We start from the raw sequence: 18,769 nt of genomic DNA, 5'->3' as shown, positions 1-18,769 counted from the left end.
ACGGATCCAAGAGACTTAGAGGACGTCACACGTGACGCCCTGGGCCCTTCACCCTTCCTGCAACCTGGGCTCTGCAGGCGCTGCGGGGCGTTGCGGACTAAGGAGGCTTGACTGCCACCGGCGGAAGGACCAGAGAGGGCGGAACTTAGGAAAGGGAGGGGACCGCCACCAGAACCGCGGAGGCCACTGTGGCAGCTCGGAGCTGACCCAGCGAAAGCGATGTTGTGCAATAAATCCGCGGGAGGAGTGGGTGGGAGAGGGCTGGGTGGCCCGGAGTCCGCAGGACCGCGGCAGGAGGATAGCTCTAGTTGTATTCAGACTCCTGCACCCGGCGTAGCGGCCGAGAGAGAGGAAGAGAGCGCGCGCAGCAGAGGCTGCTGTGTGTGCGCGCGTGAGTGTGCGTGTGTGTGTGCGTGTCTACAGGTAGCAGCGGCAGCGGCGGGGACGCGAGCAGGGGACCCATCTGCAGCTACCTCCCCGCCGAGGATTTTCCACGGCGATTGCTCTTTTGGCTGACGATCCGTGGTCCCCAGGAGATTCCAGTCCTCTCCATTTCTACTCTCCTTTAGGAGTCTCCAATTTCAAGTGTGTGTTTGGGGGATAATTTTATTTATTTTTTCCTCCTTCCTCCAAAGCTTCACAGGAATTCTGCATATTGAAGCAGGTGCCTCCTGGCACGAAATCCTTGGATACATTTGCTCTTCCAAGTTTTGCTGCTCCGGTCCCTTCCCTCCTCCAGAGGCTTCTGGGGTGCTTTTCTTTTGGATTTACGTGCAGAAAACGTATATATGTTTATATACCGGTCGGATAGCTTATAAATACATATACTCGCGCCCCATAGCCTGGTTTTCATCTCTTCCCGACACATCGATATGTTCCGGAGCTGATGGACACCGAGAACATTATTCACATTCTTTTGATCCTGGTTTTGAACAAGGGGAGGGAGAGCGAAGAACTGTTTAACATTCGGCCATCATTAGGCTGCAAGCTAGGCACCACGAAGTATTTCTGGTTGCAGAGCAGGTACAGCCGGGGCTTAGAGAGAAGGTAAGGGGGCCTCCTGCGTCCACCAGGCCTGGCATTTACCTCAGTCTCCCGGACCGCTGATAACTTCCTGCTCAGGCTTCTCCCTGCCCTCACCCTTTCCACCAACCCTACCTGTCCCTGCTCTCCGCTTCGCTCCTCCTTTTCCCAATTCCCCCGGGCCCAGGAGGAGGGCTGGGCGCTGGGGAGGGTGACTGTATTGGAGGTGTGATCGGCGGTTACAGTTTAAATGTGTCTTTTATTCCCTCACTTGATCGAGTTTTCCAGTCCCCTCTTGGTCTTTTAGAGGTCTTAAATGCATTTTGCCCTTTAAACAACAACAACAACAAAATGCCACGTCGATCAATGTTTTAAACATGTCTTGGTGCCAACTCTTCACTACTACCCTCTGATGAAAACAAAAACAATAAAAAAAATAATGAACTTTAATGAACTGGGTGGTTTCTTCAATCCTGGGGTTCAAGGAATCTCCAAAATGCAGATAAGCGGCAAAGGAGGACAGTGGGCTTCAGCTCCTGCATAAAGCCAAAGCCAAAGCCAGCTGTGTCACAGGGAGGGCAAATCCCCAGAGTTGAGAGAGAGGGAGCTAAGTCTAGGATAAGAAGACCTACCAGACAAGTCCTTAAAACCCACCTTTTACACCACGTCCAGTCCCTGATTAACTCCTGCTCTGGGGACGCGTTAACCGAACCGACCTTTTGATGGAGAAGTGGGCTCTTCTCTCTGTTCCTGGTCTTCAGCCAGCCTCCTTCCTCCCCCTCTGCCTGTCTGGCCCTGGCACTTTGCAAATCGCCGGTTTTGCGCACCCTCGCGGTGGGCGTTCTCCACTTTGCATCCTGCCCCCGGTTCTTCCTCCACCGCGGTGGCCGAGCACATGCATCTTTATCTGGGGCTCGCTCACGCACGCCCTCGCCCTCACCCCGCGACTCCCCACCTGCCCCGGCTCGCCCTGGCAGCTCGCCCCGCCTCCCTCGCATCCCTGACCCTGGCATCCCTTCATCCCGGCCTGCTCGGGTCCGGAGTGCCGGGACGCGGCTGTGGCGGCGGTGCCGAGCTGGTGTGGGAAGCCAAGGCAGGAAAGGCGAACCCAAGTGGGTGGTGAGAGGCCAGCCGAGACCGTGGGAGCCAGGGAAGCCGGAGAGGAGCGAGACAGCGAGTGTGCGCTGCACGCTGCCCGGGCCGGGGCGGACGCGTGCGGTGGCTCCGAGTCCTCGGAGAGGCGCCCCAGCCCCTGCAGTGAGCCTGTCAGGCTGCGCCCTGGGACCCGGACACCCAGAGCCCGGAGGTCTGCGGAGAGGTACCAGAGAAAGAAGGCACCGATTCGGAGAGTCCGCCGAGGGGAGACGCGGAGGCTGAGCGAATGGAGGAACAATGCCGCCTCCAGAAGCAAAGCCTTTCTTGAACCTTCGCTGGAGTGTGGAGTCTGCTTTTTGCTCTGCTCTGCCTGGGCCTTGAGGCTACTTCTGGGCTTGGTTCCGCCTCTTAGTTTGACAGGAATTAGAAAGTTGCTCTTCTTCTCTGCAACGTTTCCTGCGAAGTGGCTTTCAGATCTGCGTGCTGGTTCAAGTCAAGATGTCACTTTCTAGATTCCCCGCGAGGAGCAACTAATAGATTATGCATTGTTGGGCAATAAACTCTCCCGGGAAGAGAGGGGTAGTACACCCAAACGTTTAAACGGGTCTCCACTGACTCCTACCTGCCTCCGCACAATGCCTTGTGAGTAGAAATAACAATAATAAAACCCATCTGCGGTTAATTTAAAATTATTTAGAATGAGGTTTTTTGAAACAAGGAGCAATTTATTACAGAGGAGGCTGTTAGTCTGTTACAGAATTGAGGGAAATAAGTCCCATATTTGAGTCATTTGTGATTATTCTAATGAACTCTGGCCTGTACCACTGTATTCTTTCTTTTTTTCATTTCTAGGACCATCGTGGTACGTAGGGCTAGGGATATGCGAATTTAGATAGCTAATGTTCTCTTTTACTGTGTATTTTTGTAGAGCATTGACATCCCAATTTCCCTATTTTTATACTAAAACTACCGTATTTTGTTTAAGTAACTGGAAGTTTCATGCTATATTTGAAATTACAGTGTTTTGATACATTTCTCAAAATTAGTTATACTTGAGTTTTAATAGGATCATAGATTTAAAAAATGGCACTAGAGAAGGTGTGTGTCATAGATTTGACAAAAATCTATGAAATGTCTCAGCGTTCCTAGCTATTACAACCTATAAGAGTGCCAGGTTTTCTTTTGAAATGAGTTGAGCAGCCAAGACCATGTGTGTATTTAGAATATCTAATGCAAAATGCAAAACCCATTAAGTTTACTGTGCCCTTGGCAGAGAATGAATCTAAGTCTCCTCACACTGCCTAGTGATGGAGTGATTCACAGAGAATGTGGAAGTTAATCATTGCTCAGGCCTTCTGATGACAGGGTGTGATTAAAAGAAGTAACTGTTTTCTACAAGCCTGCTATTCTACAGTTAGTCTCTACAATGCCCCTAGCAAACACAGGACAGGTGGTGGTCTTTCAGAAGCAAGCTACACCAGAGATCCTGGGGTGTGGGGTAAGAAGAGCCTCTTTGGGGGCCTCCTTCTCCTTCCCCACCCCCTGTACTGCTGTCTGTCAGTTTTTATTTTTTATGTGGTTTTATTTTGTGAAAATTTCCATTTTTATTTAGTGATAACATATTTCCATAGAAAAATGCTTCGGTTGTTTGGAGCAGGGCCACACACAGGAGTAGACCCACAGTCTCCAGGGCTTGTTTCTGGTGGGGGAAGGGTGCCTTGAAGTCCAGCTGAGTCTGTGCAGGGTGAGATGGCTCCAGTGAGGGACTCTGAAGTCTCTTCTAACCCTAGTTTCTCAGATTTTATTCCACTTTTAGCGTTTTCACCCAGTTATTCAGCAGTAACCCCTGCCTCTTGCTTCAAATTCCCTTAATTTATCATTTTACCTTTTTAAAAATCAAATGAAAACTTAGGATTGATCATTCAATAGCTAGAACTAGAGAATGCAGGTACAAATTGAAGTTCTGCTATTTATTTTTTTTTTAATCTAAGGTTGATGTCATTGACATTTTGTAGGACAATGGTCACATAGATTTAGGTATAACTGACTTAAATGTCTCTGGTTTCCATGTGTTGAAACAGTTTTTAGCATTTTTGTTTTAGCAAAGCTTATTCATAGATATCTTTAGCAGGTCCCACTTCTAAGGTAGTTTTTGTAAGCAAAGCACAATTGACATTAAGAGTAACACCAGAAATGTCAATAGACCAACAGGATAGAGTCGTACGCCCTTTGCCATGTGTTGTCTTTCTTATGTGAAGCTTTATAACAATTTCCTTCCTATTTATGATCATAAATATCATATTATAAATTAGATTATGTTCTCATAGTTATATTTCAACTATTTACAAGTAGAGTCACCCATATCCAAAGCACCAGACTTAATCTTTCTAAACTATAGACTGGTCTTGAAGATATCTTGGCATTGCCCAGTGGTTCCAGTGGCTTACCTGCCAGAGCCCACAGTTTTTGGAGAATCAACTATTCACAAACTTTACATGAAAACTTCCTTTGTCTTGTCTTCTCCAAGATCTACCCTTTGGTCCATTCACATGACTCTTATTAGTTCCCCAGTAGTACTTAACCCTTTCAGGTTTTGTGCTTTGCTTATCTTAACTCATCTTCATAGATCCAGCTCCCATACCCACTGTCCCATAGTTTAACTCTCTATGGCTGTCTTTCTTTTCACTCCTTTCCTTCCTTTATCCTCCCTCTGACATGCTATTGATCCGATGGGCACCTTTTTTTTTTTTTTTTTTTTTTTTAAAACATTCTGATGTTCAGTGTTTTTATTGTATGGTGGATTGCTGAGGTCAGATCAGAAATCACACCAGATTTATCATTTCATTTGAAATCTTATCCCCATGTCAGAACATAAAGTAGACCACACATTAATAGCATGTATTCTTCACAACTGTATTTCACTCTGAAGTAATTAATAGCCTAGCAGTGGATTAGGAAAGAAGGGTTTATTTAATATCATACTGTAAGAAGTCAAAGAAAGATGACCGCTAAGCATTTGCTCAAGGAATTAAGTTTCTCCTATCATCTATGTACTTGGCTGTCATGGTCACAGGCTTGCTTCTATGCCACCAAAATCATGTGTGCTCTCTGGGCCCCCCAAAGGAGAGGTGGACAAAGATCATAGAACACTTTGTCTCAGAACTCCCCAACATTGGCACTGCTGCTATTTGGGACTGACTAATTTTTTCTTTGTTGTGTGAAAGATTTTGCACACTGAGGATGTTTAGCAATATGCATGGCCTTTACTCTACTCACCTGTCCTGTAACCAAAGAAGTTTCTGCAGACATTGCCAAGCATCCATGTGTGAGAAAAATGACTGAGTGATAAGCACTGCTCTAGAGTGGGAATGAAGAATTCACTTCCTGCTCTCTCTTTAGTAGTGGGGGTCTGTTCTGGGGTGACAGATGGGCCTTTATGAGACTGCTGTAAAGAAGGAAGGTGGAGAGCAGAGCAGAGAAGGAGCGGAAGGACCACACGTGTCTGCTCTTTGGCCAACACGTCTCTTCTGTAGTGTGATCTTCCTCTCACTGGTTTCCATTTTCATATTACCTCAGACCCATGTCCTGTGGCAGTTCCTAGGTAACTGATGATGCTATACACATATTTTGGTGTTTGATATTTGATATTCTGAACAACATCAGAATTTTTGAGGAGAGAATTGACTAGAGGCTGAAAACTAGGACTGCTTGTTACAGTCATAGAATAAGCATATATGTAAATTTAATCTAAATATATTCCATAAAGATGAAAAAGACAAGTGCATATTGTTCAGACATGATAAGTGTTGATGAATTAACTGTGATAACAGTTAGACAGCAAGTGGGCTGAATGGAGGCAGCTTTGTCTTCTTAACACTTTCCTCAGACATTGCCACATTTTCTAGTTTTCAAGGAAAGCAATAAAGTTTACTGTTCATGCTGACAAACCAGGAAGTAGTCAATTATGTGAAAAAGATCAAAAGAGATTAAAAATGCACATCTTCAGTTAAATATTCCTTCCCAATGTCATAGCACGTGTTGGTGACAGGACTAGGTAAAGTAACAGTCTCCCAGACAGACAGTTTGCCTAAACAGAAACTATACTTCAGTTGTGCTTCTTAACTCTTTACCTCAGTATGGTAATAGAAGATACACTTATAAGTAAGAAATCTGCCTTGCAAAGATGGATCAGGATTGCTATGGATGGCCAAGCAACTTGTCCAATATTTTTTCTATTTATTCAAATTTTATTCTAAGTTTATTGAAAGCCAATTTTTGTTCCACTATGTTCAATTTAGATACATGAAATGTGGTGACTGTGGACAGCTTTTAGTTCTGAGTTACAAAGTATCCAAGTAAAGAACTAGGGATGTAGTTCAATGATAGAGTGGTTGGTGTGCCCAGTATGAGTGAGTCTCTAAGTTCAACTACCAACACTCAAGAATGAAGGCCTTTACAATAAGATTGTCACTCAGTCGCAGTCAATGATTCTGCAGCTATGCTGAGCTAGGGTTGGCTAACTCAGATTTAATGGTATCAGCTTCATCGGAAGTCCATTGACCGCCTACCCCAGGGCCAATGTGGCCATTACAGAAGCAAACAAACCTCTTTACACATCACCACATCAAAAGTAGGGAGACACTTCTCATGGAAATGTCTAATGCTCTTTAGGAAAGCTCTCCCAGACACTCTAAGCTGAGTTCCCTTATGCCCAATGCACACAAACTGAAGTATCAGCACTCCTACTTAGTAACTGACAAAAAGCAGGACTTTACGTTCTCATGAAGACACTCAGTCTTGCCCACTCGCAGGTGGAAGAATGGGCTGCTCCTTTCTGTGGGAGTGACAGAATCATCTTCAAATCAGAGCTATGTTAGCTGAGAGTAAGGAGACAAAAGCCATGAAAGAGGCCAACTAACTGGGATTTCCACTACTTGCTTTCTCAAATCTTTCATGAATCAGAATGCCTATATTAAAATCAAATTCACAAAATGTCATCAAATGATCTTTGGATCCACGGCCATGAGTTAACTTCATGTCAGACTGCAAGCTTCTGAAGGAAAATGAATGCATTGGTGGTATTATAGAGGGAGCTATTTTTGTTTGTTTTTCTTGTTGATGTGTTTTGTTTTTATTAATACAACTTGAAGAATTTAAAATGTATACATGTATTCTGGATGGAGAATGGTAAACACTAAATTATGGTACATTGCACATATAGATCCCTCCCTAGAATAAGTACATCAGGCTGTTGAGCAAAGCATGGCTTCCTTTCCCAAAAGGTCACGTTCTCATCTGTGTTTCTTACCAACTTATTTTAGAAAACATCTGAAAAATGACTAATTCTTTGGCCAGTTACTCTCTTAAGGAATGACTTGATTTTGGCCATATACAAGTGAAAAAATCTCGATTTTGTGATGTTTATGTGATGTTATGATTATTGGACTTAATAATTTCAAAGTTATTGACTATATTCAAAACTGGTGTGGGAAATTTTTTTATGTAGCCACATACTTCTGATAATTTTAGGAAATAATTTTCCTAAAGCACATGATATTTTGACAATTCAAGGAGATGTACAATATTGTGTTCACACTCACTCCATTATGCTCTTGCATCCTTTTCCATATTCACTTATTTCCAAATAGTGCTCCTTTATTCCTATGCCTTGTTTCTATCAAGTGGATTCTATTGGGGCTGTTTGTATAAGCATAGGTGTCTCACCAGTGATTATACCTTTGGAGAAATTATCTCCCCCTCTTCTGGTAAATATTAAAGAGGACAGGTCTACTTTGAGAACAAGTGTCCATGGGTGTCTCACAAACAGTGTCTTTCCTCTTAAAACATGGGAAATATTAGTTTTACTTCTGACCTGTTTTTAAGAAAATTCATAGACAGTTTTGTGCTCTATTGGAATAGATATTTGTAACCACCTCACTTTACTCTGTTTTATTATTAAAAAATGAAATTTTAAGCTTTAACTTAGTTTCAAGATTTTAATGTTTGGAGCAATTTTTATTTGTGGGAAAGGAAGAAGAATATAGTAATTGTAAGTATATAGATGTGAGTATTACCACATCTCACTCAGTAATTTTTTTGAGGCTATATGCATAACTGCTAAGTTTCTGACATAAGCAGTAAGATATGGAAAGAGATACCAATGGTGCTTGGGTTATTTTAAGAGGAATATATGTTTTAGCTTGCAGGCAGATGGGAAACTAAGATGGAATATGTGAAAATACAAATAAATAAAGTAGGATTATACTTTGCTTTATAATACACACACACAGACACACACACACAGACACACACACACACACACACACACACACACACACACACATCTTTTAAAATTTTGTCTTCTAGACTTAGAACATCAGAAGCCTCATTCTTACCCAGCAATTTTCACCAAATTCACAATGTGAGAACCATAAATGAGAGAAGGCTGGGGGTGGTATATCTCTCTTAGTTCCAAAGTGGATTTTGTTATGAATGTTGGCTGTCTCCTCAGTTTACCTTCAGTGTGCTACAATATTTTTCAGAGCATACCATAACTCTGGTGCAAATGTTCTGTTTCTGGGCTCCATGCCTAGAGCTGTTTCCACCAAAGCCATCACCTCTGAACTGATGAACTGAGCCGCCCTGCCTCCAAGGGAACTGGTTATGAATCAAATGTAAGATGATAATTAGTCACTCCATCTGTGTTTCGGATTGGGAACAGATGCTTTCCCCTTTGCTTTAATGGAAAGTGTGTTTGAAAGTAGCAGCATTGTAAAATAGAGTTTTAAACAAATCCACATGTTAGTGGACACTCTTGTAAACTGCATGTTGGGGGGCTGGAGTATGTTTTCTAAACATCTACCTGGCTTGTTCTCTTCTCAACTTGTATGGAACCTTCCATGTCAACAAACCCACAGTAAGATAACTATGCTTAGTGGCATGAACCTAAAGCTACTGTAGTTTCTACTAGGTAATACAGTGTTTAATGCTACTTAATAGACCAAGTTTCACTAAAACTGAAGAGTTGATTATAGTATATGTTATTTGCTGTATACTGAAGAGAGGACACATTACCCAATTTAATAATTCTATAATGCTTTTTACCCACTTAAAGTTTTAAAGTTGTATTTCTCTAAAGAGAAATTTAATCTCCAGTAGGTAAAAACTTGTATAGAAATCTTGTATATGTAAAAGGTATACTGTTTTTTAAATTGCTAGACTGTGGATTCATAAATCTTTATTCTATTTGGAATCTCATTCTTTGAAGTCATTTTTGACTCAGAGTAACCATTTTCATATTTTCTCGTCCAGCAAAGTCTATGTTTGTAATGCACTATTTCTGAAGAAGGCTTTCCAATTTTCCCAGGATTTTGTTCCAATCATTTAATACATTTGAAAAGAGTTGATGTTGATGATTTTATTTTATTTTTATTTTTATTTTTTTTAGTTTTTCAAGACAAGGTTTCTCTGTGTAGTGTTGGCGCCTTTCCTGAAACTCACTCTGTAGCCCAGGCTAGCCTCGAACTCATAGAGATCCACTTGCCTCTGCCTCCCAAGTACTGGGATTAAAGGTGTGCGCCACCACCGCCCAGCTGATTTGTTGGTTTTATAAAAGTGTGAGAGTGAGTGATTTTCAGAAGCTAACCAGGACTCATACCTTGGCTGGACTGATTTAAAATGTTGGGGTTGGTGGCTGTCTGGTTCTCTGAAAAGGGGTGCCCACAGTTTTCATGTGTGTAATCTAGAGCAGCGAGAGTTCCTCTGCTACCTGGACAGAAATAACTTAAGTGACACACCCTGGTTTCTGACACACTGAAGGGTTTAAGGGAGTGTGTCAGCCAATGAAGGGGAGAAACTTTACTGCTACACATAACTTCATTCTAAAAACATGGCAGTGCAATCCTGATAATTAAACATGTTTTTTATTAATCTCCAAATATTTGGTTGAGAGATTATGACAAACCTCATAGGAAGTATGATTAGAATGTAACTCTATCCCTTATTATCATACTCAGTCCTCATTGTGTGATATAGAAAACAGAGCAAGTTTTCCAATAGCATGATAAAAGGAAAGCAAATAAATAAAAAATTAGTCCCAGAAGCAGGAGAGCCACATGTGAGGGCCTTACTCTGATAACTGTTACACAATATTTTCTTAGTATGCCTGGGCCTTAATAACAATGTTTAAATGTGCATTTGTGTGAGAGTAGGTGCATGTAGATGCCAAGAACCCAGAAACAGACCCATGAGAGCCAGAACAAGCAGAAGTGGGGAGGGTCATAGGATACCTGTAGTACAGAGGCGAAAGAGAATGCTGGGTATGGGAAGGTAGACGTGGGGTAGGGGGCAGGGCAGTAGGGACAGAGAGAAGGGAAACAGATAACCCAAATCAAGTATGTAGGAAAACATCAACCTCAAGGGAAACAGATAACCCAAATCAAGTATGTAGGAAAACACCAACCTCAAGTAACCCTCTGCTACTTTGCAGACTAAAATATAAACAAACAAACAACAAACAAACAAATAATAGAACTAATTAAAATAAATACTTTTTCTGGCTCTAAAAGTCTTTTCTTTGGGAGAGTAAGATAAGTAGACAAAGCATGTTCATAATGATAATGTACTCTACATTTAAAGCTTGCGTCTTATAGTAGAGGGTTGTTACTTTAATTGATAATGTACTATGTAAGTTTAGTGATTATTGCCTATTGCACCTTTGAAAATTTACAAGTCTTTTTAGGTTTACATATACACATTATTTACTTTCTCTCTGTTCTTTTTACCTGTACTGGGGATTGAACCCTGGGCCTTGTGCCTGCTAGGCAAGTGCACTGTCACTGAGCTACAGCCCCAGCATGATTTATTCTTGACAACAACTCTAAACTATGCAGAAGGTTCAACAGAACAGAGTTAAAATTTAGATGCACTTCTCCTCAGACATGCCAAATTAGAAAGATCACTGAATAATCCAAAGCCAAATCTAGGATGCAAAGGTGGGCAGAGGCATGAAGAAAATGCATTTTCCATTAAGAACAAAAGAAAGTTACAAAGGAATTAACTATCACTATATATAAATGTTCTGCTTTAAAAGGGAGTAATCAGTAAAAGAGAGCAAGAGAAAATTGGCAGGTAAAAATGAAATTTCCCTTTTTAAAGTTGTATCATTACTCAACCACATAGTGATGATTTTTTAAAAGTGAATAAAAGGGAGAGGAGTCTTTGGTTGGATCAGTCAGGTGCTCCTATTTGTGGATCTATCTTGACAGCTCTTACTGTGCAGTCCTGCAGACAGCCATATTTCTTCTCTGTGTTGTGTTTGAAAATTGCCACTGCTCTTAAGTGGCCCAAAAGCTGGGCACTTGCTTTCTGATGAGTAACAAGCTCTCCAGACGGGTGCCACTCTCTTTCTTCCGTGGCTTCCGTCACAACAGAGGAAGCATGAGCTGTTATTTGTCCTGCCGAAAAGTGAGTTCATTTAAACAACACGAAGAAAATTCCTTTTCTTTTCCACTTGGACTAGGTATTTCTAAAGCACCCTTTAGTACAATCAAAGTACTGGAAAGCATAAGGAACACATATAATATGGCTGAAAATAAGGTTTTCTTGAATTATTAATTATATTCTCTTAATTCTCTACTTGGGTCACTCTGTCCACATTGAAGACACTAAGATGGAGACTATCATTTAATAGTTTATAGTCTCAGACACTAAATAAGGTCCTAAGATTATATTCATACTGCAAATCATTTTTTTAATGACTAAGGAGACAAATCACAATTTTGGCCTCAGGGAGTCTGTAAATCATTGTAACAATGAATAATTACTTCCTAAAATTTTTAATAAATTTCCAGTGGTCTTTCTAGCTTAAAGGGCCATTTTTAAGGGAACTTTCTTAATTTATATGTTGCAAAATTGAAGACCAGAGGGGGAAAAACACTTGGTTAGTTTGCATAACAGTGGAGTTGGACTTAAAGATATTGATCTGTGTATAATTATTTCATGCAGTAATTTTGAAGGCAAGAGGCCTATACAGAACCCAATATTTTACATTTTAACTTCTATAATGCATACAATTAGTTGTGTAGGCAATATTTTTCAGAACTAATAAAGAGGAGAATTATACTTTTAGGAAAGTCTAGGAAAGATTTTACTTAAAGAAGACAGGGATATACATAAATAGTGAAAAGGGAAAAAGTAATTCTCAGCAAAGTATACACTGAAATGTACAGCATATACATTGACTGTTATGTATTTTTAAAGGTGAAGACATAAACACACACTGAAAAACATGTTATAGATCTGAAAGGAAGATGATTTTTGATAAGAAATCTCTTTTTATATTTAGTATTTTGGCTTAGCACCTCTGCAGAGCCATCATGTGTTTATTCTGAGTAAACTGTCCTTGGAAAAACAGGTTCATATTTCATCAGAAATTCATTTCCAGTAGAAAGCATATTAGGCTATTAAAATGGATAATATAACTTTTTGAAAATGTCTATTTATATAACTTAACAAATATTGAGATGAAGTAATCTCACTGTGATCAATTGAGGTGTCATAGGTAACTTCAGGTGGTTACTTAGAAACCTGGGAAGAAGGGACCTCAGAAGAGATATTGCTTCCATCCCATTAGTATGTTGGTATGTGTGTGGAAGCATTTTATTGGTCATTAATGTAGGTGGTACCCTGCCTAGGCAGGTGGACCTGAGCAGTGTGAAAAAAAGTAGCCAGACAGGAACCTGGAAAACAAGGCAGTGAGCAGCCTCCACAGTGTCGCTTTTGTTCCTGCTTCCAGGGACCTGCTTTGAGTTCCTACCTTGGCTTCCTTGATAGTGGACAATAATCTGTAAGCCAAATAAACCCTGCCTTCCCCGAGCCAGCTGGTGTCAGTGTTTTCTCACAGCGACAGAAAAGCAAACTAACACACACAGCAGTTCCTTATGTCATAATCTTGACCGGATTTTCCTGTCATTTACTCTGCCCTCTCAGCAATTATGAGAGAAATCCTGCCTCCAAATGTGTCTCCTTTTGTGTAATCCCCTGCAACACCATCATCCTTCAATTAATCCTCTCATGTCTTCTGATTGCAAGACATTCATAGACAAAATGGCTCTATTTATTTAAAAGAGAGAGAGAGAGAGGCTTTGGTTGGTGAGAATCTGCTTTTTAATGTCCAATGATGATATCCGCCATTTCTTAAACCTTTTTTAAGGTCTTTGAGGTGCAATGTCAAGTGAGATATGCACTTCCGTTCCTACTACATTGTACACAAAATCAGCATGTTCCTCTTGGCTCTATGTGAATCCACTCTGTGAAGACAGCAGCTCATTCTGGGAGTAGGGAGCTGGAATGGCCAGTACCTGCACAATAGGAAAGGAGTCAGGCAGAAGATTGAGCTCCATAAACACGGCCATGACTGGTCACGAACAGTTGTATTATGACACTGCCAGTCAGAGATACTCTGGGAAAAGTCCAAGTATTCGTTTCTAAATGTTGTTGCCTGGTCTAGTATTCTCTAAAACTCCTAAGAGCCGTGGGGCATCATAGAGCAATGTCATTTGTGGGCATGTTATCTGCCACACACACCTGAGAAAGACAAAATAATGAGGTGGTGATACTGAGAATAAGGGACACACTCCCTGGAAATGTAGGGGAGGGAGAGGGAGGCAGATGGAGACAGGACGAAAGAGACAATCTTTAAGATAATGACATATCCCTTCTTTCTCCTGCTGCTTCAAAGCGTCCAAACAGTAACATGCATGTATCTTCGTAAACATAAATCTATCCAGCTATTTACCTGATTTAATTGAAAGTTCCAGGTGAATACTCACAGAGAAAAAAAAGCAACAAGCACTTAGGAAAGTTATTCATATTTTTATAGATGAGAAAGGAGTACGATGCTAGAACATGAACTCATCACAAGGAAATAAATCCCTATCTAGTCTTTGGCTTATATTTATGCTTATGGCATATCCTAATGAATGTTATTTCTTTCTCCTGTTTCCTTGTTTCCCAGTCCCTGTAGTTGGTGAAGGATCTCTGACATACGGCATACATAAAACCAGGTCCCTATTTCAAATACTTCACTGTATTCTTCGGCTATTGGGAAAGCTAAGCGCAAGCGTCAGCATGTGGCACTACAATACAAAGATTTTTGCATGAACATTGCCCTTCCTTGGTTATAGATAATTTAAGAAGCATAGAATAGGCAGAGGTTTGATGAGGAAGGCCAGGGAGGTCAGTTTCAACATTTCCAGGGATATCAAGTCTGGGTTCAAGCCCTGTGGTTTCTTGGAGAATGCTTCACAGACCTAGATAGGGTCCAAAGCAGAGTCTCGGGAGAGGCCTGGCGATTGAGGAATTGGGGCATGAGAAATAAGGCTGAAGAAATGAGCAAGGCTAAGAGAAAGCAAGCTTCCTCTGCTGCTCGTGCACCTCTGTAGGCGGCCCTGCTGTCAGACGGGAAATCAAATGCAGGAGTCTATGTCGTTCTCAACCAGCTTGGCTCTACGTTCTCCACCTGTAAAACAGAATCAATAACGCCAGCCTGCTAGGCCTGTTATGGAACTAAATGAAGTCATACATTGTAGCACCTTTCCTAGCATGTAAAATTTATACACAAGTGTTCACACTGGTATGATTATCTCCCTCATGTGCAAAAGAAACACATTCTGCTCACTTACTAATAGCCACTTATTTAATCTATTTCCAGACACATTCTTGCCATATTGCTCAGGCAGGTCTTGAACTCGTGGGCTCAAGTCAGTCTCTTGTCCTTGCCCCTTCTTTGCTCCCTGTGTGCTGCATCAGCTATGGCACAGGTACAGTGGGGGAAGCAACACAGGAGATGAGTCCAGGGCTGCCTGAACCTGGGCTGTTGCTGCTCCACATTCTCTTCTTCCTCCTCTTCTTCCTTCTTCTCTTTCTCTGTTTCCTCCTCCTCCTCCTTTCCTTCTTCCTCGTCTCCCTCCCCCTTTGGCTTGGAACTCTTTAACATCAAGCATGTTTTCCCTACTCTATTTTGCCTAATGCAGGGAGTATATGGCTGTTGTTATTTCACTTACCCATGGAAAGAAGGATGAAGCATTTAGAAATGGTGCAATTGGCAGCTTAAAAGAATTCAAGAACTCCATGAGCACGAAAATGTGAAAACATTTGAGTCACAGAGTTGCTAGGGAAGGAGTGTTTAATAGGTGCCTTTGTAAAATCTTTAAACTAAGCAACATCATTTTCTATACATGCTTGAATCTCATAATTACAAAGCAACTTTTATTATAAGTAAAGCATGTCTCTTCAATAATGTTTAATCATACATTGAAAAAAATTTCATCCTGAAGTTATTATTTTTTTTTGCATTTCAATTCTGATTTTGAACTGGCATACTCTGTACCAAAAAATTGCATTAAGCTAATGTTTATGCTTGCACATAATCCCACACTTTCAAGGCAACACTTAAAATATTCAGAAGAGCTTCACAAGAGGGAGTAGTTTAATTCTGTTGTTGACTCAGAGCCATTGTTCTTCACAGTTACAGCTCCTCTGGCATAGGCCACATATGGTCACTTGTTTTCTCAGTGTACAGAGTGATAATGCATTAACATTCTGGCTGTGGTGGAGCCCGTGCTGTGCGTTAGAGAGATGTCTGAGCGAAGATGTGTCTCGTGGTTGCAACATGGACAAGATCAGCACTGAGGGTCCACAGACTGTCTTAGCCTAATTACTATGACGTAAGGCCATGACAACTGACTAAGGCATCTGATAGCTCCCTTTACTGCCTGTGTGGAGTAGGGCTTATCTAGAAAGAATAATCATGGAAGACAGCTTGGATTTCTGCCATGGGAGGAGACCCGGTCAGTGCCTTCCACCACTGACATTTGCAGAGTCCACTCCAGAGCCTTGGGTTTTGCGGAACAGGCGTTTTAAGAGCCCCACATGCTCTGAGCTGCTTCCATGTGTTCTGCAGGTCAGCTGGGCTAGTGACTGATGGTTGTGTTGAGGTCCATTAGAAGAACTTAGCTACTTCTGCAGGGCATTGGTGATTTCTGGAACAAGGAGGTGGTGCTTGGCAGGGTTTAATAAGGTGCCTGTGCTTAAAACTTAAAGCTTAGGTCGTGTGCATGAACTGCAAGACAAATGGCAGAGCTCTCTCATCTGTTCCCCAAGTAAAAACAGAATGGCATAAAGGTCATCAGCATCTCCTCTTACTCTAAGTAGAGATGTAGCCCTAGTTCCTAGTGCTACAGACTTAGAATCTCCTTACTCTTCCCTGAGAAGCTGGCTTTCATGGTTTGGATAAAAATATTAATCGTGCAGGCAGCACAAGAGGGAGCCACTTACATATCTTTGTCTCAGGCCTCAGCAAAGTTGACAACAAGGTTCAAATGCAGAAATGATTGTGGTTTCTGAGAAAGAAGGGCAGAAAAATAGATATGTAAAACCGATTTGCAGCAGTTCTAATTCTGGACCAATAGCTATCACTTCACATCGCCCACTTGAAATATTTGTGAATGGTAATTGCCTGGCTATAATCCAAAAGGTAAATGATATTTCAAAATGTAAGATTATATTTGGAGCAAGAGGTATTGTCCCTTTGCAGAATACTATCAGCAACTTTGTGTTTCTGAAACTATGCCCATTTTGATGTTTTTTGTAATGTAAATGATGGGACCAAAAATAAAGTTGAAGAGTAAAAATCTTTAGCTGTGCACGTTAGTACTCAAATACCCTACAAACACACATATGCATAAGGACGGCAACACATTTTCTCTTCTGCACATATCATGTGCACACATTTACACAGTGATTTCATTATAAATTAATAGAACCAAAGTTGCTGTAAAGACAACAGATAAGCTTGTCTTCAAATCCTACAACAGGGAAGAGAAAATCAGTCCACTGGGGCGGGTTGAGTACAATAGAAAAATCACCTGGGCATTGTGATTATTGCCTGTAATTTCAGCACTTAGGAGGCTTTGGCTGGAGGTTTGAGAGTTCAAGGAGAGCCAGGGCTACCTACAGACGGTGTCAAAAACAAACAAGCAAATGATAGAAAGCACAGGTGCTTCCTAGCACACAGCAACAACCGAATGCTCACAGTCCTCAGCAACACTCTGGTGATTCCATTTGCCTCTCCTCAGGACAGAAGTCCATAGATCTTCTGACCATTTCACACCCAGGTCACTAAGTCATGAAATAAGCTGAATTGTCATAGCCTTTCTTTGGCCAGAGGACTTACTCATGATATGCTTCAGCCCCTACCTTTGACAACATCAGCTAAACACAACTGTAGGGCAAGTTCTCTATAAAAGACCAAGATGTCTATTGTCTCCTGGCCTGTAACTTGTTTATGTGAGGTCCACAGTGCACAACACTGCAGATCCCCTTATCTGCTATGGTCTTTCTCTTCGGGCAAGTGTGGGGCTCTTTGTGGCTTGTGGGGAACAAGGGAAGGAACAAATATGACTTGCTCTTCAGTCCCTAGTAGGATTTATCCTTCTTCCTCTACAAGAGCATTATCTTCCCCAAAACTTACCCCTCATCAACTGCTCACATGTGATCAACTTTTGAGGAAGTAAATGGAATCGTAACTGGAGAGTAAAATGTAACTCTATTCCAAGACCTTTCTGTCTCTGTGATTTTAAAACTATAAGAAAGCTCATGGCATTTTATTTTGTGTTTTGGCTTATCTGTATACTCATTCATTCATTTCCAGCTCTACCCTTACAGTCATCCATCTTTCTATCCACTGTCAGCTTTATTCTAATTATTAACCTAATAATTCTTAATCTGCACAGGGGGAAATAACCAAGGAATGGACCCAGAAGAATTTTCTATCTTGTAGGAACCTGGGGGCATTTATGACAACTTTTGGAAACATCGGTCCTTAGATGTCTTGGAAGTTTCTGACTGGGAGAGGAGGTTGAGCAGGAAGCCCTGGCCTGAGTGACATTAGATAACTCTCCTACTTCATCAGCTGACTATTTCCAAACCCTCTTATCCCTGGAAATGAATGGGTTAATGGATAGTGTACAGTGGTGATGGAGGAGAAGTGACAGTTTGCACGAAGAGGGTTTCTTCAAATGGTGCTCTCTCCATACTTACCTTTTTTTTTTTAGAATAATTGCAGCTATATTTTATTTTATATACATACTTTTTAATTCTTTGAGCGTTTCATGCAGTGCATTTTGATGATACTTACCCCTTCACAATGTCACCCAGGTCCACCCCCTATTTCAATGACATCCAATTTGATGTCCTCCTTTTGAAAATGACCCAGTCCTGGAGGTACAATCTTGAATGTGTTAGCCGTTGGAGTGTATTTCATGCACCAGAGACCACATTCTTAATGAAAGCCAACTATCCTCCTCCTGGAAGCTATCAGTTGCCGACAGCTCTCTGGCTAGGGGTGGGATTCATGACCCATCCTATGTGAGGTTTAATCTGGCTTGAGCTTGCACAAGTCTTGTACATGCTATCGCAACTGTTGTGAGTTCATAGTTGAAACTGTTTGTTGTGTCTGGCAAGCACTGTTTTATTGTAGCCATCCACAGCCTCTGGCTTTACAACAATAATTCTATCCCTTCTTCTACAGTGATCCATGAACTTTGGGAGGTCGAGGTTGTTAGTGATGTCCCACTTTGGGCTAAGCACT

The 18,769-nt window shown here is 41.5% G+C and overlaps 1 protein-coding gene across 3 annotated transcripts in view; it reads left to right on the top strand.

The window, feature by feature from the left end:
• The first annotated feature begins 360 nt into the window (after window positions 1-360).
• Window positions 361-18,769, top strand: part of Nlgn1 (neuroligin 1) — an 899,837-nt gene continuing 881,428 nt past the window's right edge. For 2 of the 3 annotated variants that reach the window (XM_028875794.2, XM_037207285.1), the window contains exon 1: window positions 1,919-2,760. The gene's annotated coding sequence lies outside the window, so the exon portion shown is untranslated. Of the gene's footprint in view, window positions 1,048-1,918; window positions 2,761-18,769 lie in introns of those variants that run through there. The other variant, XM_037207284.1, reaches the window with a different exon arrangement.

This window comes from Peromyscus leucopus, chromosome 6 (genome assembly GCF_004664715.2).
Source record: "Peromyscus leucopus breed LL Stock chromosome 6, UCI_PerLeu_2.1, whole genome shotgun sequence".
Taxonomy (NCBI): domain Eukaryota; kingdom Metazoa; phylum Chordata; class Mammalia; order Rodentia; family Cricetidae; genus Peromyscus; species Peromyscus leucopus.
This window is presented reverse-complemented; position numbering and strand designations above follow the sequence as displayed.